Consider the following 22,677-nt stretch of genomic DNA (forward strand, 5'->3'; position numbering starts at 1 on the left):
TCTTACTGAATGTGTCAAAGAGCACTGTTTCCACCCGGTTTCGAACCGGGGACCTTTCGCGTGTAAAGCGAACGTGATAACCACTACACTACAGAAACTGCCGCATGTGATTTTTGCAAGTACTAAACCAAATTTTACTGCTATTCACTGCATGTATTTGAATTTCCAAAATATTATTATCTGTTATAAATACAGTTCTTACTGAATGTGTCAAAGAGCACTGTTTCCACCCGGTTTCGAACCGGGGACCTTTCGCGTGTGAAGCGAATGTGATAACCACTACATTACAGAAATCGCTGCATGTGGTTTTTGCAAGGTATTTGAATTTCCAATATAAGGCATTTATGAAAGAAAGCACTTTTTCCACCCGGTTCCCACCCGGTTTCGAACCGGGGACCTTTCGCGTGTTAAGCGAACGTGATAACCACTTCACTACAGAAACTGCTGCATGTGATTTTTGCAAGGACTAAACCAAATTTTACTGATATTCACTGCATGTATTTGAATTTCCAAAATAAGGCATTTATGAAAGAAAGCACTTTTTCCACCCGGTTTCAAACCAGGGACCTTTCGCGTGTTAAGCGAACGTGATAACCACTTCACTACAGAAACTGCTGCATGTGGTTTTTGCAAGGACTAAACCAAATTTTACTGATATTCACTGCATGTCTTTGAATTTCCAAAATAAGGCATTTATGAAAGCAACAATTCACTGTTATAAATACAGTTCTTACTGAATGTGTCAAAGAGCACTGTTTCCACCCGGTTTCGAACCAGGGACCTTTCGCGAGTGAAGCGAATGTGATAACCACTACACTACAGAAACTGCTGCATGTGATTTTTGCAAGGACTAAACCAAATTTTACTGATATTCACATCATTTATTTGAATTTCCAAAATAAGGCATTTATGAAAGCAACTATTCACTGTTATAAATACAGTTCTTAATGAATGTGTCAAAGAGCACTGTTTCCATCCGGTTTCGAACCGGGGACCTTTTGCATGTGAAGCGAATGTGATAACCACTACACTACAGAAACTGCTGCATGTGGTTTTTGCAAGGACTAAACCAAATTTTACTGATATTCACTGCATGTATTTGAATTTCCAAAATAAGGTATTTATGAAAGAATGCACTGTTTCCACCCTATTTCAAACCGGGGACCTTTCGCGTGTTAAGCGAACGTGATAACCACTACACTACAGAAACTGCCGCATGTGATTTTTGCAAGGACTAAACCAAATTTTACTGATATTCACTGCATGTCTTTGAATTACCAAAATAAGGCATTTATGAAAGCAACTATTCACTGTTATAAATACAGTTCTTAATGAATGTGTCAATGAGCACTGTTTCCACCCGGTTTCGAACCGGGGACCTTTCGCGTGTGAAGCGAATGTGATAACCACTACACTACAGAAACTGCTGCATGTGGTTTTTGCAAGGTCTAAACCAAATTTTACTGATGTTCACTGCATGTCTTTGAATTTCCAAAATAAGGCATTTATGAAAGCAACTATTCACTGTTATAAATAGAGTTCTTACTGAATGTGTCAAAGAGCACTGTTTCCACCCGGTTTCAAACCGGGGACCTTTCGCGTGTGAAGCGAATGTGATAACCACTACACTACAGAAACTGCTGCATGTGGTTTTTGCAAGGACTAAACCAAATTTTACTGATATTCACTGCATGTATTTGAATTTCCAAAATATTATTATCTGTTATGAATACAGTTCTTACTGAATGTGTCAAAGAGTACTGTTTCCACCCGGTTTCGAACCGGGGACCTTTCGCGTGTGAAGCAAATGTGATAACCACTACACTACAGAAACTGCTTCATGTGGTTTTTGCAAGGACTAAACCAAATTTGACTGATATTCACTGCATGTATTTGAATTTCCAAACTAAGGCATTTATGAAAGAAAGCACTTTTTCCACCCGGTTTCAAACCAGGGACCTTTCGCGTGTTAAGCGAACGTGATAACCACTACACTACAGAAACTGCTGCATGTGATTTTTGCAAGGACTAAACCAAATTTTACTGATATTCACATCATTTATTTGAATTTCCAAAATAAGGCATTTATGAAAGCAACTATTCACTGTTATAAATTCAGTTCTTACTGAATGTGTCAAAGAGCACTGTTTCCACCCGGTTTCGAACCGGGGACCTTTCGCGTGTGAAGCAAATGTGATAACCACTACACTACAGAAACTGCTGCATGTGATTTTTGCAAGGACTAAACCAAATTTTACTGATATTCACTGCATGTCTTTGAATTTCCAAAATAAGGCATTTATGAAAGAATGCACTGTTTCCACCCTATTTCAAACCGGGGACCTTTCGCGTGTGAAGCGAATGTGATAACCACTACACTACAGAAACTGCTGCATGTGATTTTTGCAAGGACTAAACCAAATTTTACTGATATTCACTGCATGTATTTGAATTTCGAAAATAAGGCATTTATGAAAGAATGCACTGTTTCCAACCGGTTTCGAACCGGGGACCTTTCGCATGTTAAGCGAACGTGATAACCACTACACTGCAGAAACTGCTGCATTTGATTTTTGCAAGGACTAAACCAAATTTTACTGATATTCACTGCATGTCTTTGAATTTCCAAAATAAGGCATTTATGAAAGCAACTATTCACTGTTATAAATACAGTTCTTACTGAATGTGTTCAAAGAGCACTGTTTCCACCCGGTTTCGAACCGGGGACCTTTCACGTGTTAAGCGAACGTGATAACCACTACACTACAGAAACTGCTGCATGTGATTTTTGCAAGGACTAAACCAAATTTGACTGATATTCACTGCATGTATTTGAATTTCGAAAATAAGGCATTTATGAAAGAATGCACTGTTTCCACCCGGTTTCGAACCGGGGACCTTTCGCATGTTAAGCGAACGTGATAACCACTACACTACAGAAACTGCTGCATGTGATTTTTGCAAGGACTAAACCAAATTTTACTGATATTCACTGCATGTCTTTGAATTTCCAAAATAAGGCATTTATGAAAGCAACTATTCACTGTTATAAATACAGTTCTTACTGAATGTGTCAAAGAGCACTGTTTCCACCCGGTTTCGAACCAGGGACCTTTCGCGAGTGAAGCGAATGTGATAACCACTACACTACAGAAACTGCTGCATGTGATTTTTGCAAGGACTAAACCAAATTTTACTGATATTCACATCATTTATTTGAATTTCCAAAATAAGGCATTTATGAAAGCAACTATTCACTGTTATAAATACAGTTCTTAATGAATGTGTCAAAGAGCACTGTTTCCACCCGGTTTCGAACCGGGGACCATTTGCATGTGAAGCGAATGTGATAACCACTACACTACAGAAACTGCTGCATGTGGTTTTTGCAAGGACTAAACCAAATTTTACTGATATTCACTGCATGTATTTGAATTTCCAAAATAAGGTATTTATGAAAGAATGCACTGTTTCCACCCTATTTCAAACCGGGGACCTTTCGCGTGTTAAGCGAATGTGATAACCACTACACTACAGAAACTGCCGCATGTGATTTTTGCAAGGACTAAACCAAATTTTACTGATATTCACTGCATGTCTTTGAATTTCCAAAATAAGGCATTTATGAAAGCAACTATTCACTGTTATAAATACAGTTCTTACTGAATGTGTCAAAGAGCACTGTTTCCACCCGGATTCGAACCGGGGACCTTTCGCGTGGGAAGCGAATGTGATAACCACTACACTACAGAAACTGCTTCATGTGATTTTTGCAAGGACTAAACCAAATTTTACTGATATTCACTGCATGTATTTGAATTTCCAAAATAAGGCATTTATGAAAGAATGCACTGTTTCCACCCTATTTCGAACCGGGGACCTTTCGCGTGTTAAGCGAACGTGATAACCACTACACTACAGAAACTGCTGCATGTGATTTTTGCAAGGACTAAACCAAATTTTACTGATATTCACTGCATGTCTTTGAATTACCAAAATAAGGCATTTATGAAAGCAACTATTCACTGTTATAAATACAGTTCTTAATGAATGTGTCAATGAGCACTGTTTCCACCCGGTTTCGAACCGGGGACCTTTCGCGTGTGAAGCGAATGTGATAACCACTACACTACAGAAACTGCTGCATGTGGTTTTTGCAAGGTCTAAACCAAATTTTACTGATATTCACTGCATGTCTTTGAATTTCCAAAATAAGGCATTTATGAAAGCAACTATTCACTGTTATAAATAGAGTTCTTACTGAATGTGTCAAAGAGCACTGTTTCCACCCGGTTTCAAACCGGGGACCTTTCGCGTGTGAAGCGAATGTGATAACCACTACACTACAGAAACTGCTGCATGTGGTTTTTGCAAGGACTAAACCAAATTTTACTGATATTCACTGCATGTATTTGAATTTCCAAAATATTATTATCTGTTATGAATACAGTTCTTACTGAATGTGTCAAAGAGTACTGTTTCCACCCGGTTTCGAACCGGGGACCTTTCGCGTGTGAAGCAAATGTGATAACCACTACACTACAGAAACTGCTTCATGTGGTTTTTGCAAGGACTAAACCAAATTTGACTGATATTCACTGCATGTATTTGAATTTCCAAACTAAGGCATTTATGAAAGAAAGCACTTTTTCCACCCGGTTTCAAACCAGGGACCTTTCGCGTGTTAAGCGAACGTGATAACCACTACACTACAGAAACTGCTGCATGTGATTTTTGCAAGGACTAAACCAAATTTTACTGATATTCACATCATTTATTTGAATTTCCAAAATAAGGCATTTATGAAAGCAACTATTCACTGTTATAAATTCAGTTCTTACTGAATGTGGCAAAGAGCACTGTTTCCACCCGGTTTCGAACCGGGGACCTTTCGCGGGTGAAGCAAATGTGATAACCACTACACTACAGAAACTGCTGCATGTGATTTTTGCAAGGACTAAACCAAATTTTACTGATATTCACTGCATGTCTTTGAATTTCCAAAATAAGGCATTTATGAAAGAATGCACTGTTTCCACCCTATTTCAAACCGGGGACCTTTCGCGTGTGAAGCGAATGTGATAACCACTACACTACAGAAACTGCTGAATGCGGTTTTTGCAAGGACTAAACCAAATTTTACTGATATTCACATCATTTATTTGAATTTCCAATATAAGGCATTTATGAAAGAATGCACTGTTTCCACCAGTTTTCGAACCGGGGACCTTTCGCGTGTTAAGCGAACGTGATAACCACTACACTACAGAAACTGCTGCATGTGATTTTTGCAAGGACTAAACCAAATTTTACTGATATTCACTGCATGTATTTGAATTTCGAAAATAAGGCATTTATGAAAGAATGCACTGTTTCCAACCGGTTTCGAACCGGGGACCTTTCGCATGTTAAGCGAACGTGATAACCACTACACTACAGAAACTGCTGCATTTGATTTTTGCAAGGACTAAACCAAATTTTACTGATATTCACTGCATGTCTTTGAATTTCCAAAATAAGGCATTTATGAAAGCAACTATTCACTGTTATAAATACAGTTCTTACTGAATGTGTTCAAAGAGCACTGTTTCCACCCGGTTTCGAACCGGGGACCTTTCACATGTTAAGCGAACGTGATAACCACTACACTACAGAAACTGCTGCATGTGATTTTTGCAAGGACTAAACCAAATTTGACTGATATTCACTGCATGTATTTGAATTTCGAAAATAAGGCATTTATGAAAGAATGCACTGTTTCCACCCGGTTTCGAACCGGGGACCTTTCGCATGTTAAGCGAACGTGATAACCACTACACTACAGAAACTGCTGCATGTGATTTTTGCAAGGACTAAACCAAATTTTACTGATATTCACTGCATGTCTTTGAATTTCCAAAATAAGGCATTTATGAAAGCAACTATTCACTGTTATAAATACAGTTCTTACTGAATGTGTCAAAGAGCACTGTTTCCACCCGGTTTCGAACCGGGGACCTTTCGCGTGTAAAGCGAACGTGATAACCACTACACTACAGAAACTGCCGCATGTGATTTTTGCAAGTACTAAACCAAATTTTACTGCTATTCACTGCATGTATTTGAATTTCCAAAATATTGTTATCTGTTATAAATACAGTTCTTACTGAATGTGTCAAAGAGCACAGTTTCCACCCGGTTTCGAACCGGGGACCTTTCGCGTGTGAAGCGAATGTGATAACCACTACATTACAGAAATCGCTGCATGTGGTTTTTGCAAGGTATTTGAATTTCCAATATAAGGTATTTATGAAAGAAAGCACTTTTTCCACCCGGTTCCCACCCGGTTTCGAACCGGGGACCTTTCGCGTGTGAAGCGTAAGTGATAACCACTACACTACACAAACTGCTTCATGTGATTTTTGCAAGGACTAAACCAAATTTTGCTGATATTCACTGCAGGTATTTGAATTTCCAAAATAAGGCATTTATGAAAGAAAGCACTTTTTCCACCCGGTTTCAAACCAGGGACCTTTCGCGTGTTAAGCGAACGTGATAACCACTTCACTACAGAAACTGCTGCATGTGGTTTTTGCAAGGACTAAACCAAATTTTACTGATATTCACTGCATGTCTTTGAATTTCCAAAATAAGGCATTTATGAAAGCAACTATTCACTGTTATAAATACAGTTCTTACTGAATGTGTCAATGAGCACTGTTTCCACCCTGTTTTGAACCGAGGACCTTTCGCGTGTGAAGCAAATGTGATAACCACTACACTACAGAAACTGCTGAATGTAGTTTTTGCAAGGACTAAACCAAATTTTACTGATATTCACTGCATGTCTTTGAATTTCCAAAACAAGGCATTTATGAAAGCAACTATTCACTGTTACAAATACAGTTCTTACTGAATGTGTCAAAGAGCACTGTTTCCACCCGGTTTCGAACCGGGGACCTTTTGCGTGTGAAGCGAATGTGATAACCACTACACTACTGAAACTGCTGCATGTTGTTTTTGCAAGGACTAAACCAAATTTTACTGATATTCACTGCATGTATTTGAATTTCCAAAATAAGGCATTTATGAAAGAATGCACTGTTTCCACCCGGTTTCGAACCGGGGACCTTTCGCGTGTTAAGCGAACGTGATAACCACTACACTAAAGAAACTGCTGCATGTGATTTTTGCAAGGACTAAACCAAATTTTAATGATATTCACATCATTTATTTGAATTTCCAAAATAAGGCATTTATGAAAGCAACTATTTACTGTTACAAATACAGTTCTTACTGAATGTGTCAAAGAGCACTGTTTCCACCCGGTTTCGAACCGGGGACCTTTCGCGTGTGAAGCGAATGTGATAACCACTACACTACTGAAACTGCTGCATGTCGTTTTTGCAAGGACTAAACCAAATTTTACTGATATTCACTGCATGTATTTGAATTTCCAAAATAAGGCATTTATGAAAGAATGCACTGTTTCCACCCGGTTTCGAACCGGGGACCTTTCGCGTGTGAAGCGAACGTGATAACCACTACACTACAGAAACTGCTGCATGTGATTTTTGCAAGGGCTAAACCAAATTTTACTGATATTCACTGCATGTCTTTGAATTTCCAAAATAAGGCATTTATGAAAGCAACTATTCACTATTATAAATACAGTTCTTAATGAATGTGTCAATGAGCACTGTTTCCACCCGGTTTCGAACCGGGGACCTTTCGCGTGTGAAGCGAATGTGATAACCACTACACTACAGAAACTGCTGCATGTGGTTTTTGCAAGGTCTAAACCAAATTTTACTGATATTCACTGCATGTCTTTGAATTTCCAAAATAAGGCATTTATGAAAGCAACTATTCACTGTTATAAATAGAGTTCTTACTGAATGTGTCAAAGAGCACTGTTTCCACCCGGTTTCAAACCGGGGACCTTTCGCATGTTAAGCGAACGTGATAACCACTACACTACAGAAACTGCTGCATTTGATTTTTGCAAGGACTAAACCAAATTTTACTGATATTCACTGCATGTCTTTGAATTTCCAAAATAAGGCATTTATGAAAGCAACTATTCACTGTTATAAATACAGTTCTTACTGAATGTGTTCAAAGAGCACTGTTTCCACCCGGTTTCGAACCGGGGACCTTTCACGTGTTAAGCGAACGTGATAACCACTACACTACAGAAACTGCTGCATGTGATTTTTGCAAGGACTAAACCAAATTTGACTGATATTCACTGCATGTATTTGAATTTCGAAAATAAGGCATTTATGAAAGAATGCACTGTTTCCACCCGGTTTCGAACCGGGGACCTTTCGCATGTTAAGCGAACGTGATAACCACTACACTACAGAAACTGCCGCATGTGATTTTTGCAAGTACTAAACCAAATTTTACTGCTATTCACTGCATGTATTTGAATTTCCAAAATATTATTATCTGTTATAAATACAGTTCTTACTGAATGTGTCAAAGAGCACTGTTTCCACCCGGTTTCGAACCGGGGACCTTTCGCGTGTGAAGCGAATGTGATAACCACTACATTACAGAAATCGCTGCATGTGGTTTTTGCAAGGTATTTGAATTTCCAATATAAGGTATTTATGAAAGAAAGCACTTTTTCCACCCGGTTCCCACCCGGTTTCGAACCGGGGACCTTTCGCGTGTGAAGCGAATGTGATAACCACTACACTACAGAAACTGCTTCATGTGATTTTTGCAAGGACTAAACCAAATTTTACTGATATTCACTGCATGTATTTGAATTTCCAAAATAAGGCATTTATGAAAGCAACTATTCACTGTTATAAATACAGTTCTTACTGAATGTGTCAATGAGCACTGTTTCCACCCTGTTTTGAACCGAGGACCTTTCGCGTGTGAAGCAAATGTGATAACCACTACACTACAGAAACTGCTGAATGTAGTTTTTGCAAGGACTAAACCGCGTGTGAAGTGTGTCAAAGAGCACTGTTTCCACCCGGTTTCGAACCGGGGACCTTTCGCGTGTGAAGCGAATGTGATAACCACTACACTACTGAAACTGCTGCATGTCGTTTTTGCAAGGACTAAACCAAATTTTACTGATATTCACTGCATGTATTTGAATTTCCAAAATAAGGCATTTATGAAAGAATGCACTGTTTCCACCCGGTTTCGAACCGGGGACCTTTCGCGTGTGAAGCGAACGTGATAACCACTACACTACAGAAACTGCTGCATGTGATTTTTGCAAGGGCTAAACCAAATTTTACTGATATTCACTGCATGTCTTTGAATTTCCAAAATAAGGCATTTATGAAAGCAACTATTCACTGTTATAAATAGAGTTCTTACTGAATGTGTCAAAGAGCACTGTTTCCACCCGTTTTCGAACCGGGGAACTTTCGCGTGTTAAGCGAACGTGATAACCACTACACTACAGAAACTGCTGCATGTCGTTTTTGCAAGGACTAAATCAAATTTTACTGATATTCACTGCATGTATTTGAATTTCCAAAATATGGCATTTACGAAAGAATGCACTGTTTCCACCCGGTTTCGAACCGGGGACCTTTCGCGTGTTAAGCGAACGTGATAACCACTACACTACAGAAACTGCTGCATGTGGTTTTTGCAAGGACTAAACCAAATTTTACTGATATTCACATCATTTATTTGAATTTCCAAAATAAGGCATTTATGAAAGCAACTATTTACTGTTATAAATACAGTTCTTACTGAATGAGTCAAAGAGCACTGTTTCCACCCGGTTTCGAACCGGGGACCTTTCGCGTGTGAAGCGAATGTGATAACCACTACACTACTGAAACTGCTGCATGTCGTTTTTGCAAGGACTAAACCAAATTTTACTGATATTCACTGCATGTCTTTGAATTTCCAAAATAAGGCATTTATGAAAGCAACTATTCACTGTTATAAATACAGTTCTTACAGAATGTGTCAAAGAGCACTGTTTCCACCCGGTTTCGAACCGGGGACCTTTCGCGTGTTAAGCAAACGTGATAACCACTACACTACAGAAACTGCTGCATGTGATTTTTGCAAGGACTAAACCAAATTTTACTGATATTCACTGCATGTATTTGAATTTCCAAAATAAGGCATTTACGAAAGAATGCACTGTTTCCAACCGGTTTCGAACCGGGGACCTTTCGCGTGTTAAGCGAACGTGATAACCACTACACTACAGAAACTGCTGCATGTGGTTTTTGCAAGGACTAAACCAAATTTTACTGATATTCACATCATTTATTTGAATTTCCAAAATAAGGTATTTATGAAAGCAACTATTTACTGTTATAAATACAGTTCTTACTGAATGTGTCAAAGAGCACTGTTTCCACCCGGTTTAGAACCGGGGACCTTTCGCATGTTAAGCGAACGTGATAAGCACTACACTACAGAAACTGCTGCATGTTTTACTGATATTCACATCATTTATTTGAATTTCCAAAATAAGGCATTTATGAAAGCAACTATTTACTGTTATAAATACAGTTCTTACTGAATGTGTCAAAGAGCACTGTTTCCACCCGGTTTCGAACCGGGGACCTTTCGCGTGTGAAGCGAATGTGATAACCACTACACTACTGAAACTGCTGCATGTCGTTTTTGCAAGGACTAAACCAAATTTGACTGATATTCACTGCATGTATTTGAATTTCCAAAATAAGGCATTCATGAAAGAATGCACTGTTTCCACCCGGTTTCGAACCGGGGACCTTTCGCATGTTAAGCGAATGTGATAACCACTACACTACAGAAACTCCTGCATGTGATTTTTGCAAGGACTAAACCAAATTTTACTGATATTCACTGCATGTCTTTGAATTTCCAAAATAAGGCAATTATGAAAGCAACTATTCACTGTTATAAATACAGTTCTTACTGAATGTGTCAAAGAGCACTGTTTCCACCCGGTTTCAAACCGGGGACCTTTCGCGTGTGAAGCGAATGTGATAACCACTACACTACAGAAACTGCTGCATGTGGTTTTTGCAAGGACTAAACCAAATTTTACTGATATTCACATAATTTATTTGAATTTCCATAATAAGGCATTTATGAAAGCAACTATTTACTGTTATACATACAGTTCTTACTGAATGTGTCAAAGAGCACTGTTTCCACCCGGTTTCGAACCGGGGACCTTTCGCATGTTAAGCGAACGTGTTAACCACTACACTACAGAAACTGCTGCATGTTTTACTGATATTCACATCATTTATTTGAATTTCCAAAATAAGGCATTTATGAAAGCAAATATTCACTGTTATAAATACAGTTCTTACTGAATGTGTCAAAGAGCACTGTTTCCACCCGGTTTCGAACCGGGGACCTTTCGCGTGTAAAGCGAACGTGATAACCACTACACTACAGAAACTGCCGCATGTGATTTTTGCAAGTACTAAACCAAATTTTACTGCTATTCACTGCATGTATTTGAATTTCCAAAATATTATTATCTGTTATAAATACAGTTCTTACTGAATGTGTCAAAGAGCACTGTTCCCACCCGGTTTCGAACCGGGGACCTTTCGCGTGTGAAGCGAATGTGATAACCACTACACTACAGAAACTGCTTCATGTGATTTTTGCAAGGACTAAACCAAATTTTACTGATATTCACTGCATGTATTTGAATTTCCAAAATAAGGCATTTATGAAAGAAAGCACTTTTTCCACCCGGTTTCAAACCAGGGACCTTTCGCGTGTTAAGCGAACGTGATAACCACTTCACTACAGAAACTGCTGCATGTTTTACTGATATTCACATCATTTATTTGAATTTCCAAAATAAGGCATTTATGAAAGCAAATACTCACTGTTATAAATACAGTTCTTACTGAATGTGTCAAAGAGCACTGTTTCCACCCGGTTTCGAACAGGGGACCTTTCGCGTGTAAAGCGAACGTGATAACCACTACACTACAGAAACTGCCGCATGTGATTTTTGCAAGTACTAAACCAAATTTTACTGCTATTCACTGCATGTATTTGAATTTCCAAAATATTATTATCTGTTATAAATACAGTTCTTACTGAATGTGTCAAAGAGCACTGTTCCCACCCGGTTTCGAACCGGGGACCTTTCGCGTGTGAAGCGAATGTGATAACCACTACACTACAGAAACTGCTTCATGTGATTTTTGCAAGGACTAAACCAAATTTTACTGATATTCACTGCATGTGTTTGAATTTCCAAAATAAGGCATTTATGAAAGAAAGCACTTTTTCCACCCGGTTTCAAACCAGGGACCTTTCGCGTGTTAAGCGAACGTGATAACCACTTCACTACAGAAACTGCTGCATGTAAATTTTGCAAGGACTAAACCAAATTTTACTGATATTCACTGCATGTCTTTGAATTTCCAAAATAAGGCATTTATGAAAGCAACTATTCACTGTTATAAATACAGTTCTTACTGAATGTGTCAATGAGCACTGTTTCCACCCTGTTTTGAACCGAGGACCTTTCGCGTGTGAAGCATATGTGATAACCACTACACTACAGAAACTGCTGCATGTAGTTTTTGCAAGGTCTAAACCAAATTTTACTGATATTCACTGCATGTCTTTGAATTTCCAAAATAAGGCATTTATGAAAGCAACTATTCACTGTTATAAATACAGTTCTTACTGAATGTGTCAAAGAGCACTGTTTCCACCCGGTTTCGAACCGGGGACCTTTCGCGTGTTAAGCGAATGTGATAACCACTACACTACAGAAACTCCTGCATGTGATTTTTGCAAGGACTAAACCAAATTTTACTGATATTCACTGCATGTCTTTGAATTTCCAAAATAAGGCAATTATGAAAGGAACTATTCACTGTTATAAATACAGTTCTTACTGAATGTGTCAAAGAGCACTGTTTCCACCCGGTTTCAAACCGGGGACCTTTCGCGTGTGAAGCGAATGTGATAACCACTACACTACAGAAACTGCTGCATGTGGTTTTTGCAAGGACTAAACCAAATTTTACTGATATTCACATAATTTATTTGAATTTCCATAATAAGGCATTTATGAAAGCAACTATTTACTGTTATACATACAGTTCTTACTGAATGTGTCAAAGAGCACTGTTTCCACCCGGTTTCGAACCGGGGACCTTTCGCGTGTGAGGCGAATGTGATAACCACTACACTACAGAAACTACTGCATGTGATTTTTGCAAGGACTAAACCAAATTTTACTGATATTCACATCATTTATTTGAATTTCCAAAATAAGGCATTTATGAAAGCAACTATTTACTGTTATAAATACAGTTCTTACTGAATGTGTCAAAGAGCACTGTTTCCACCCGGTTTCGAACCGGGGACCTTTCGCATGTTAAGCGAACGTGATAACCACTACACTACAGAAACTGCTGCATGTTTTACTGATATTCACATCATTTATTTGAATTTCCAAAATAAGGCATTTATGAAAGCAAATATTCACTGTTATAATTACAGTTCTTACTGAATGTGTCAAAGAGCACTGTTTCCACCCGGTTTCGAACCGGGGACCTTTCGCGTGTAAAGCGAACGTGATAACCACTACACTACAGAAACTGCCGCATGTGATTTTTGCAAGTACTAAACCAAATTTTACTGCTATTCACTGCATGTATTTGAATTTCCAAAATATTATTATCTGTTATAAATACAGTTCTTACTGAATGTGTCAAAGAGCACTGTTCCCACCCGGTTTCGAACCGGGGACCTTTCGCGTGTGAAGCGAATGTGATAACCACTACACTACAGAAACTGCTTCATGTGATTTTTGCAAGGACTAAACCAAATTTGACTGATATTCACTGCATGTATTTGAATTTCCAAAATAAGGCATTTATGAAAGAAAGCACTTTTTCCACCCGGTTTCAAACCAGGGACCTTTCGCGTGTTAAGCGAACGTGATAACCACTTCACTACAGAAACTGCTGCATGTAATTTTTGCAAGGACTAAACCAAATTTGACTGATATTCACTGCATGTCTTTGAATTTCCAAAATAAGGCATTTATGAAAGCAACTATTCACTGTTATAAATACAGTTCTTACTGAATTTGTCAATGAGCACTGTTTCCACCCTGTTTTGAACCGAGGACCTTTCGCGTGTGAAGCATATGTGATAACCACTACACTACAGAAACTGCTGCATGTAGTTTTTGCAAGGTCTAAACCAAATTTTACTGATATTCACTGCATGTCTTTGAATTTCCAAAATAAGGCATTTATGAAAGCAACTATTCACTGTTATAAATACAGTTCTTACTGAATGTGTCAAAGAGCACTGTTCCCACCCGGTTTCGAACCGGGGACCTTTCGCATGTGAAGCGAATGTGATAACCACTACACTACAGAAACTGCTGCATGTGGTTTTTGCAAGGACTAAACCAAATTTTACTGATATTCACATAATTTATTTGAATTTCCATAATAAGGCATTTATGAAAGCAACTATTTACTGTTATACATACAGTTCTTACTGAATGTGTCAAAGAGCACTGTTTCCACCCGGTTTCGAACCGGGGACCTTTCGCGTGTAAAGCGAACGTGATAACCACTACACTACAGAAACTGCCGCATGTGAATTTTGCAAGTACTAAACCAAATTTTACTGCTATTCACTGCATGTATTTGAATTTCCAAAATATTATTATCTGTTATAAATACAGTTCTTACTGAATGTGTCAAAGAGCACTGTTCCCACCCGGTTTCGAACCGGGGACCTTTCGCGTGTGAAGCGAATGTGATAACCACTACACTACAGAAACTGCTTCATGTGATTTTTGCAAGGACTAAACCAAATTTTACTGATATTCACTGCATGTATTTGAATTTCCAAAATAAGGCATTTATGAAAGCAACTATTTACTGTTATAAATACAGTTCTTACTGAATGTGTCAAAGAGCACTGTTTCCACCCGGTTTCGAACCGGGGACCTTTCGCATGTTAAGCGAACGTGATAACCACTACACTACAGAAACTGCTGCATGTTTTACTGATATTCACTGCATGTCTTTGAATTTCCAAAATAAGGCATTTATGAAAGCAACTATTCACTGTTATAAATACAGTTCTTACTGAATGTGTCAAAGAGCACTGTTCCCACCCGGTTTCGAACCGGGGACCTTTCGCATGTGAAGCGAATGTGATAACCACTACACTACAGAAACTGCTGCATGTGGTTTTTGCAAGGACTAAACCAAATTTTACTGATATTCACATAATTTATTTGAATTTCCATAATAAGGCATTTATGAAAGCAACTATTTACTGTTATACATACAGTTCTTACTGAATGTGTCAAAGAGCACTGTTTCCACCCGGTTTCGAACCGGGGACCTTTCGCGTGTGAGGCGAATGTGATAACCACTACACTACAGAAACTACTGCATGTGATTTTTGCAAGGACTAAACCAAATTTTACTGATATTCACATCATTTATTTGAATTTCCAAAATAAGGCATTTATGAAAGCAACTATTTACTGTTATAAATACAGTTCTTACTGAATGTGTCAAAGAGCACTGTTTCCACCCGGTTTCGAACCGGGGACCTTTCGCATGTTAAGCGAACGTGATAACCACTACACTACAGAAACTGCTGCATGTTTTACTGATATTCACATCATTTATTTGAATTTCCAAAATAAGGCATTTATGAAAGCAAATATTCACTGTTATAATTACAGTTCTTACTGAATGTGTCAAAGAGCACTGTTTCCACCCGGTTTCGAACCGGGGACCTTTCGCGTGTAAAGCGAACGTGATAACCACTACACTACAGAAACTGCCGCATGTGATTTTTGCAAGTACTAAACCAAATTTTACTGCTATTCACTGCATGTATTTGAATTTCCAAAATATTATTATCTGTTATAAATACAGTTCTTACTGAATGTGTCAAAGAGCACTGTTCCCACCCGGTTTCGAACCGGGGACCTTTCGCGTGTGAAGCGAATGTGATAACCACTACACTACAGAAACTGCTTCATGTGATTTTTGCAAGGACTAAACCAAATTTTACTGATATTCACTGCATGTATTTGAATTTCCAAAATAAGGCATTTATGAAAGAAAGCACTTTTTCCACCCGGTTTCAAACCAGGGACCTTTCGCGTGTTAAGCGAACGTGATAACCACTTCACTACAGAAACTGCTGCATGTAATTTTTGCAAGGACTAAACCAAATTTGACTGATATTCACTGCATGTCTTTGAATTTCCAAAATAAGGCATTTATGAAAGCAACTATTCACTGTTATAAATACAGTTCTTACTGAATGTGTCAAAGAGCACTGTTCCCACCCGGTTTCGAACCGGGGACCTTTCGCGTGTGAAGCGAATGTGATAACCACTACACTACAGAAACTGCTGCATGTGGTTTTTGCAAGGACTAAACCAAATTTTACTGATATTCACATAATTTATTTGAATTTCCATAATAAGGCATTTATGAAAGCAACTATTTACTGTTATACATACAGTTCTTACTGAATGTGTCAAAGAGCACTGTTTCCACCCGGTTTCGAACCGGGGACCTTTCGCGTGTGAGGCGAATGTGATAACCACTACACTACAGAAACTACTGCATGCGATTTTTGCAAGGACTAAACCAAATTTTACTGATATTCACATCATTTATTTGAATTTCCAAAATAAGGCATTTATGAAAGCAACTATTTACTGTTATAAATACAGTTCTTACTGAATGTGTCAAAGAGCACTGTTTCCACCCGGTTTCGAACCGGGGACCTTTCGCATGTTAAGCGAACGTGATAACCACTACACTACAGAAACTGCTGCATGTTTTACTGATATTCACATCATTTATTTGAATTTCCAAAATAAGGCATTTATGAAAGCAAATATTCACTGTTATAATTACAGTTCTTACTGAATGTGTCAAAGAGCACTGTTTCCACCCGGTTTCGAACCGGGGACCTTTCGCGTGTAAAGCGAACGTGATAACCACTACACTACAGAAACTGCCGCATGTGATTTTTGCAAGTACTAAACCAAATTTTACTGCTATTCACTGCATGTATTTGAATTTCCAAAATATTATTATCTGTTATAAATACAGTTCTTACTGAATGTGTCAAAGAGCACTGTTCCCACCCGGTTTCGAACCGGGGACCTTTCGCGTGTGAAGCAAATGTGATAACCACTACACTACAGAAACTGCTTCATGTGATTTTTGCAAGGACTAAACCAAATTTTACTGATATTCACTGCATGTATTTGAATTTCCAAAATAAGGCATTTATGAAAGAAAGCACTTTTTCCACCCGGTTTCAAACCAGGGACCTTTCGCGTGTTAAGCGAACGTGATAACCACTTCACTACAGAAACTGCTGCATGTTTTACTGATATTCACATCATTTATTTGAATTTCCAAAATAAGGCATTTATGAAAGCAAATATTCACTGTTATAAATACAGTTCTTACTGAATGTGTCAAAGAGCACTGTTTCCACCCGGTTTCGAACCGGGGACCTTTCGCGTGTAAAGCGAACGTGATAACCACTACACTACAGAAACTGCCGCATGTGATTATTGCAAGTACTAAACCAAATTTTACTGCTATTCACTGCATGTATTTGAATTTCCAAAATATTATTATCTGTTATAAATACAGTTCTTACTGAATGTGTCAAAGAGCACTGTTCCCACCCGGTTTCGAACCGGGGACCTTTCGCGTGTGAAGCGAATGTGATAACCACTACACTACAGAAACTGCTTCATGTGATTTTTGCAAGGACTAAACCAAATTTTACTGATATTCACTGCATGTATTTGAATTTCCAAAATAAGGCATTTATGAAAGCAACTATTTACTGTTATATATACAGTTCTTACTGAATGTGTCAAATAGCACTGTTTCCACCCGGTTTCGAACCGGGGACCTTTCGCATGTTAAGCGAACGTGATAACCACTACACTACAGAAACTGCTGCATGTTTTACTAATATTCACATCATTTATTTGAATTTCCAAAATAAGGCATTTATGAAAGCAAATATTCACTGTTATAAATACAGTTCTTACTGAATGTGTCAAAGAGCACTGTTTCCACCCGGTTTCGAACCGGGGACCTTTCGCGTGTAAAGCGAACGTGATAACCACTACACTACAGAAACTGCCGCATGTGATTTTTGCAAGTACTAAACCAAATTTTACTGCTATTCACTGCATGTATTTGAATTTCCAAAATATTATTATCTGTTATAAATACAGTTCTTACTGAATGTGTCAAAGAGCACTGTTCCCACCCGGTTTCGAACCGGGGACCTTTCGCGTGTGAAGCGAATGTGATAACCACTACACTACAGAAACTGCTTCTTGTGATTTTTGCAAGGACTAAACCAAATTTTACTGATATTCACTGCATGTATTTGAATTTCCAAAATAAGGCATTTATGAAAGAAAGCACTTTTTCCACCCGGTTTCAAACCAGGGACCTTTCGCGTGTTAAGCGAACGTGATAACCACTTCACTACAGAAACTGCTGCATGTAATTTTTGCAAGGACTAAACCAAATTTGACTGATATTCACTGCATGTCTTTGAATTTCCAAAATAAGGCATTTATGAAAGCAACTATTCACTGTTATAAATACAGTTCTTACTGAATTTGTCAATGAGCACTGTTTCCACCCTGTTTTGAACCGAGGACCTTTCGCGTGTGAAGCATATGTGATAACCACTACACTACAGAAACTGCTGCATGTAGTTTTTGCAAGGTCTAAACCAAATTTTACTGATATTCACTGCATGTCTTTGAATTTCCAAAATAAGGCATTTATGAAAGCAACTATTCACTGTTATAAATACAGTTCTTACTGAATGTGTCAAAGAGCACTGTTCCCACCCGGTTTCGAACCGGGGACCTTTCGCATGTGAAGCGAATGTGATAACCACTACACTACAGAAACTGCTGCATGTGATTTTTGCAAGGACTAAACCAAATTTTACTGATATTCACTGCATGTATTTGAATTTCCAAAATAAGGCATTTACGAAAGAATGCACTGTTTCCACCCGGTTTCGAACCGGGGACCTTTCGCGTGTTAAGCGAATGTGATAACCACTACACTACAGAAACTCCTGCATGTGATTTTTGCAAGGACTAAACCAAATTTTACTGATATTCACTGCATGTCTTTGAATTTCCAAAATAAGGCAATTATGAAAGCAACTATTCACTGTTATAAATACAGTTCTTACTGAATGTGTCAAAGAGCACTGTTTCCACCCGGTTTCAAACCGGGGACCTTTCGCGTGTGAAGCGAATGTGATAACCACTACACTACAGAAACTGCTGCATGTGGTTTTTGCAAGGACTAAACCAAATTTTACTGATATTCACATCATTTATTTGAATTTCCATAATAAGGCATTTATGAAAGCAACTATTTACTGTTATACATACAGTTCTCACTGAATGTGTCAAAGAGCACTGTTTCCACCCGGTTTCGAACCGGGGACCTTTCGCGTGTGAGGCGAACGTGATAACCACTACACTACAGAAACTACTGCATGTGATTTTTGCAAGGACTAAACCAAATTTTACTGATATTCACATCATTTATTTGAATTTCCAAAATAAGGCATCTATGAAAGCAACTATTTACTGTTATAAATACAGTTCTTACTGAATGTGTCAAAGAGCACTGTTTCCACCCGGTTTCGAACCGTGGACCTTTCGCGTGTTAAGCGATCGTGATAACCACTACACTACAGAAACTGCTGCATGTTTTACTGATATTCACATCATTTATTTGAATTTCCAAAATAAGGCATTTATGAAAGCAACTATTCACTGTTATAAATACAGTTCTTACTGAATGTGTCAAAGAGCACTGTTTCCACCCGGTTTCGAACCGGGGACCTTTCGCGTGTTAAGCGAATGTGATAACCACTACACTACAGAAACTCCTGCATGTGATTTTTGCAAGGACTAAACCAAATTTTACTGATATTCACTGCATGTCTTTGAATTTCCAAAATAAGGCAATTATGAAAGCAACTATTTACTGTTATAAATACAGTTCTTACTGAATGTGTCAAAGAGCACTGTTTCCACCCGGTTTCGAACCGGGGACCTTTCGCGTGTGAGGCGAACGTGATAACCACTACACTACAGAAACTACTGCATGTGATTTTTGCAAGGACTAAACCAAATTTTACTGATATTCACATCATTTATTTGAATTTCCAAAATAAGGCATTTATGAAAGCAACTATTTACTGTTATAAATACAGTTCTTACTGAATGTGTCAAAGAGCACTGTTTCCACCCGGTTTCGAACCGGGGACCTTTCGCGTGTTAAGCGAACGTGACAACCACTACACTACAGAAACTGCTGCATGTTTTACTGATATTCACATCATTTATTTGAATTTCCAAAATAAGGCATTTATGAAAGCAACTATTCACTGTTATAAATACAGTTCTTACTGAATGTGTCAAAGAGCACTGTTTCCACCCGGTTTCGAACCGGGGACCTTTCGCGTGTGAGGCGAACGTGATAACCACTACACTACAGAAACTACTGCATGTGATTTTTGCAAGGACTAAACCAAATTTTACTGATATTCACATCATTTATTTGAATTTCCAAAATAAGGCATTTATGAAAGCAACTATTTACTGTTATAAATACAGTTCTTACTGAATGTGTCAAAGAGCACTGTTTCCACCCGGTTTCGAACCGGGGACCTTTCGCGTGTAAAGCGAACGTGATAACCACTACACTACAGAAACTGCCGCATGTGATTTTTGCAAGTACTAAACCAAATTTTACTGCTATTCACTGCATGTATTTGAATTTCCAAAATATTATTATCTGTTATAAATACAGTTCTTACTGAATGTGTCAAAGAGCACTGTTCCCACCCGGTTTCGAACCGGGGACCTTTCGCGTGTGAAGCAAATGTGATAACCACTACACTACAGAAACTGCTTCATGTGATTTTTGCAAGGACTAAACCAAATTTTACTGATATTCACTGCATGTATTTGAATTTCCAAAATAAGGCATTTATGAAAGAAAGCACTTTTTCCACCCGGTTTCAAACCAGGGACCTTTCGCGTGTTAAGCGAACGTGATAACCACTTCACTACAGAAACTGCTGCATGTGATTTTTGCAAGGACTAAACCAAATTTTACTGATATTCACTGCATGTCTTTGAATTTCCAAAATAAGGCATTTATGAAAGCAACTATTCACTGTTATAAATACAGTTCTTACTGAATGTGTCAATGAGCACTGTTTCCACCCTGTTTTGAACCGAGGACCTTTCGCGTGTGAAGCATATGTGATAACCACTACACTACAGAAACTGCTGCATGTAGTTTTTGCAAGGTCTAAACCAAATTTTACTGATATTCACTGCATGTCTTTGAATTTCCAAAATAAGGCATTTATGAAAGCAACTATTCACTGTTATAAATACAGTTCTTACTGAATGTGTCAAAGAGCACTGTTCCCACCCGGTTTTGAACCGGGGACCTTTCGCGTGTGAAGCGAATGTGATAACCACTACACTACAGAAACTGCTTCATGTGATTTTTGCAAGGACTAAACCAAATTTTACTGATATTCACTGCATGTATTTGAATTTCCAAAATAAGGCATTTATGAAAGCAACTATTTACTGTTATAAATACAGTTCTTACTGAATGTGTCAAAGAGCACTGTTTCCACCCGGTTTCGAAACGGGGACCTTTCGCATGTTAAGCGAACGTGATAACCACTACACTACAGAAACTGCTGCATGTTTTACTGATATTCACATCATTTATTTGAATTTCCAAAATAAGGCATTTATGAAAGCAAATATTCACTGTTATAAATACAGTTCTTACTGAATGTGTCAAAGAGCACTGTTTCCACCCGGTTTCGAACCGGGGACCTTTCGCGTGTAAAGCGAACGTGATAACCACTACACTACAGAAACTGCCGCATGTGATTTTTGCAAGTACTAAACCAAATTTTACTGCTATTCACTGCATGTATTTGAATTTCCAAAATATTATTATCTGTTATAAATACAGTTCTTACTGAATGTGTCAAAGAGCACTGTTCCCACCCGGTTTCGAACCGGGGACCTTTCGCGTGTGAAGCGAATGTGATAACCACTACACTACAGAAACTGCTTCTTGTGATTTTTGCAAGGACTAAACCAAATTTTACTGATATTCACTGCATGTATTTGAATTTCCAAAATAAGGCATTTATGAAAGAAAGCACTTTTTCCACCCGGTTTCAAACCAGGGACCTTTCGCGTGTTAACCTTTCACGAGCCTCTACCCCGGGTCCGGGATCACCCCCCACCCCCCCCACACACTGATTAGCATAGCTAGCATAGCTTCACAAGTAGATAGTAGCATCTAAATATCATTAAATCACAAGTCCAAGACACCAGATGAAAGATACAGATCTTGTGAATAAAGCCACCATTTCAGATTTTTAAAATGTTTTACAGGGAAGAAACAATATGTAAATCTATTAGCTAAACACGTTAGCAAAATACACCACTTTTCTAACTCCATCAGTTTCTTACTCCTTCAGGTGCTATCACCAATTCGGCTCAACTAAGATATTGATAGCCAATAACCTATAAAAAACCTCTTCAGATGACAGTCTGATAACATATTTATGGTATAGGATAGGTGT

General features: G+C 38.3%; 32 non-coding genes across 32 annotated transcripts; all 32 read right to left on the bottom strand.

The window, feature by feature from the left end:
• Positions 1 to 25: 25 nt before the first annotated feature.
• Positions 26 to 98, bottom strand: trnav-uac (transfer RNA valine (anticodon UAC)). The gene has a single exon. It is a non-coding gene; the product is annotated as a tRNA-Val (tRNA).
• A 1,253-nt stretch (positions 99 to 1,351) lies between these two features.
• On the bottom strand, positions 1,352 to 1,424 carry trnav-cac (transfer RNA valine (anticodon CAC)). Its single transcript has one exon. It is a non-coding gene; the product is annotated as a tRNA-Val (tRNA).
• A 1,446-nt stretch (positions 1,425 to 2,870) lies between these two features.
• Positions 2,871 to 2,943, bottom strand: trnav-aac (transfer RNA valine (anticodon AAC)). The gene has a single exon. It is a non-coding gene; the product is annotated as a tRNA-Val (tRNA).
• Positions 2,944 to 3,682: 739 nt separating this feature from the next.
• trnag-ccc (transfer RNA glycine (anticodon CCC)) lies at positions 3,683 to 3,755 on the bottom strand. Its single transcript has one exon. It is a non-coding gene; the product is annotated as a tRNA-Gly (tRNA).
• A 311-nt stretch (positions 3,756 to 4,066) lies between these two features.
• On the bottom strand, positions 4,067 to 4,139 carry trnav-cac (transfer RNA valine (anticodon CAC)). Its single transcript has one exon. It is a non-coding gene; the product is annotated as a tRNA-Val (tRNA).
• A 1,616-nt stretch (positions 4,140 to 5,755) lies between these two features.
• On the bottom strand, positions 5,756 to 5,828 carry trnav-aac (transfer RNA valine (anticodon AAC)). The gene has a single exon. It is a non-coding gene; the product is annotated as a tRNA-Val (tRNA).
• Positions 5,829 to 5,969: 141 nt separating this feature from the next.
• On the bottom strand, positions 5,970 to 6,042 carry trnav-uac (transfer RNA valine (anticodon UAC)). The gene has a single exon. It is a non-coding gene; the product is annotated as a tRNA-Val (tRNA).
• Positions 6,043 to 7,465: 1,423 nt separating this feature from the next.
• Positions 7,466 to 7,538, bottom strand: trnav-cac (transfer RNA valine (anticodon CAC)). Its single transcript has one exon. It is a non-coding gene; the product is annotated as a tRNA-Val (tRNA).
• Positions 7,539 to 7,679: 141 nt separating this feature from the next.
• Positions 7,680 to 7,752, bottom strand: trnav-cac (transfer RNA valine (anticodon CAC)). The gene has a single exon. It is a non-coding gene; the product is annotated as a tRNA-Val (tRNA).
• Positions 7,753 to 8,278: 526 nt separating this feature from the next.
• On the bottom strand, positions 8,279 to 8,351 carry trnav-aac (transfer RNA valine (anticodon AAC)). Its single transcript has one exon. It is a non-coding gene; the product is annotated as a tRNA-Val (tRNA).
• A 784-nt stretch (positions 8,352 to 9,135) lies between these two features.
• On the bottom strand, positions 9,136 to 9,208 carry trnav-cac (transfer RNA valine (anticodon CAC)). The gene has a single exon. It is a non-coding gene; the product is annotated as a tRNA-Val (tRNA).
• A 311-nt stretch (positions 9,209 to 9,519) lies between these two features.
• On the bottom strand, positions 9,520 to 9,592 carry trnav-aac (transfer RNA valine (anticodon AAC)). The gene has a single exon. It is a non-coding gene; the product is annotated as a tRNA-Val (tRNA).
• A 1,715-nt stretch (positions 9,593 to 11,307) lies between these two features.
• Positions 11,308 to 11,380, bottom strand: trnav-uac (transfer RNA valine (anticodon UAC)). The gene has a single exon. It is a non-coding gene; the product is annotated as a tRNA-Val (tRNA).
• Positions 11,381 to 13,084: 1,704 nt separating this feature from the next.
• Positions 13,085 to 13,157, bottom strand: trnav-cac (transfer RNA valine (anticodon CAC)). Its single transcript has one exon. It is a non-coding gene; the product is annotated as a tRNA-Val (tRNA).
• A 141-nt stretch (positions 13,158 to 13,298) lies between these two features.
• Positions 13,299 to 13,371, bottom strand: trnav-aac (transfer RNA valine (anticodon AAC)). The gene has a single exon. It is a non-coding gene; the product is annotated as a tRNA-Val (tRNA).
• Positions 13,372 to 13,487: 116 nt separating this feature from the next.
• trnav-uac (transfer RNA valine (anticodon UAC)) lies at positions 13,488 to 13,560 on the bottom strand. Its single transcript has one exon. It is a non-coding gene; the product is annotated as a tRNA-Val (tRNA).
• A 935-nt stretch (positions 13,561 to 14,495) lies between these two features.
• On the bottom strand, positions 14,496 to 14,568 carry trnav-uac (transfer RNA valine (anticodon UAC)). The gene has a single exon. It is a non-coding gene; the product is annotated as a tRNA-Val (tRNA).
• A 337-nt stretch (positions 14,569 to 14,905) lies between these two features.
• On the bottom strand, positions 14,906 to 14,978 carry trnav-aac (transfer RNA valine (anticodon AAC)). The gene has a single exon. It is a non-coding gene; the product is annotated as a tRNA-Val (tRNA).
• Positions 14,979 to 15,308: 330 nt separating this feature from the next.
• Positions 15,309 to 15,381, bottom strand: trnav-cac (transfer RNA valine (anticodon CAC)). Its single transcript has one exon. It is a non-coding gene; the product is annotated as a tRNA-Val (tRNA).
• A 141-nt stretch (positions 15,382 to 15,522) lies between these two features.
• trnav-aac (transfer RNA valine (anticodon AAC)) lies at positions 15,523 to 15,595 on the bottom strand. The gene has a single exon. It is a non-coding gene; the product is annotated as a tRNA-Val (tRNA).
• Positions 15,596 to 15,711: 116 nt separating this feature from the next.
• On the bottom strand, positions 15,712 to 15,784 carry trnav-uac (transfer RNA valine (anticodon UAC)). Its single transcript has one exon. It is a non-coding gene; the product is annotated as a tRNA-Val (tRNA).
• A 721-nt stretch (positions 15,785 to 16,505) lies between these two features.
• Positions 16,506 to 16,578, bottom strand: trnav-cac (transfer RNA valine (anticodon CAC)). The gene has a single exon. It is a non-coding gene; the product is annotated as a tRNA-Val (tRNA).
• Positions 16,579 to 16,719: 141 nt separating this feature from the next.
• trnav-aac (transfer RNA valine (anticodon AAC)) lies at positions 16,720 to 16,792 on the bottom strand. The gene has a single exon. It is a non-coding gene; the product is annotated as a tRNA-Val (tRNA).
• Positions 16,793 to 16,908: 116 nt separating this feature from the next.
• trnav-uac (transfer RNA valine (anticodon UAC)) lies at positions 16,909 to 16,981 on the bottom strand. The gene has a single exon. It is a non-coding gene; the product is annotated as a tRNA-Val (tRNA).
• A 482-nt stretch (positions 16,982 to 17,463) lies between these two features.
• On the bottom strand, positions 17,464 to 17,536 carry trnav-uac (transfer RNA valine (anticodon UAC)). The gene has a single exon. It is a non-coding gene; the product is annotated as a tRNA-Val (tRNA).
• Positions 17,537 to 17,873: 337 nt separating this feature from the next.
• trnav-aac (transfer RNA valine (anticodon AAC)) lies at positions 17,874 to 17,946 on the bottom strand. The gene has a single exon. It is a non-coding gene; the product is annotated as a tRNA-Val (tRNA).
• A 116-nt stretch (positions 17,947 to 18,062) lies between these two features.
• Positions 18,063 to 18,135, bottom strand: trnav-uac (transfer RNA valine (anticodon UAC)). Its single transcript has one exon. It is a non-coding gene; the product is annotated as a tRNA-Val (tRNA).
• A 1,319-nt stretch (positions 18,136 to 19,454) lies between these two features.
• trnav-cac (transfer RNA valine (anticodon CAC)) lies at positions 19,455 to 19,527 on the bottom strand. Its single transcript has one exon. It is a non-coding gene; the product is annotated as a tRNA-Val (tRNA).
• A 544-nt stretch (positions 19,528 to 20,071) lies between these two features.
• On the bottom strand, positions 20,072 to 20,144 carry trnav-cac (transfer RNA valine (anticodon CAC)). Its single transcript has one exon. It is a non-coding gene; the product is annotated as a tRNA-Val (tRNA).
• Positions 20,145 to 20,474: 330 nt separating this feature from the next.
• Positions 20,475 to 20,547, bottom strand: trnav-cac (transfer RNA valine (anticodon CAC)). Its single transcript has one exon. It is a non-coding gene; the product is annotated as a tRNA-Val (tRNA).
• Positions 20,548 to 20,688: 141 nt separating this feature from the next.
• Positions 20,689 to 20,761, bottom strand: trnav-uac (transfer RNA valine (anticodon UAC)). The gene has a single exon. It is a non-coding gene; the product is annotated as a tRNA-Val (tRNA).
• Positions 20,762 to 21,885: 1,124 nt separating this feature from the next.
• On the bottom strand, positions 21,886 to 21,958 carry trnav-uac (transfer RNA valine (anticodon UAC)). Its single transcript has one exon. It is a non-coding gene; the product is annotated as a tRNA-Val (tRNA).
• Positions 21,959 to 22,677: the final 719 nt, after the last annotated feature.

This window comes from Salvelinus alpinus, chromosome 3 (assembly GCF_045679555.1).
Source record: "Salvelinus alpinus chromosome 3, SLU_Salpinus.1, whole genome shotgun sequence".
Taxonomy (NCBI): Eukaryota; Metazoa; Chordata; class Actinopteri; order Salmoniformes; family Salmonidae; genus Salvelinus; species Salvelinus alpinus.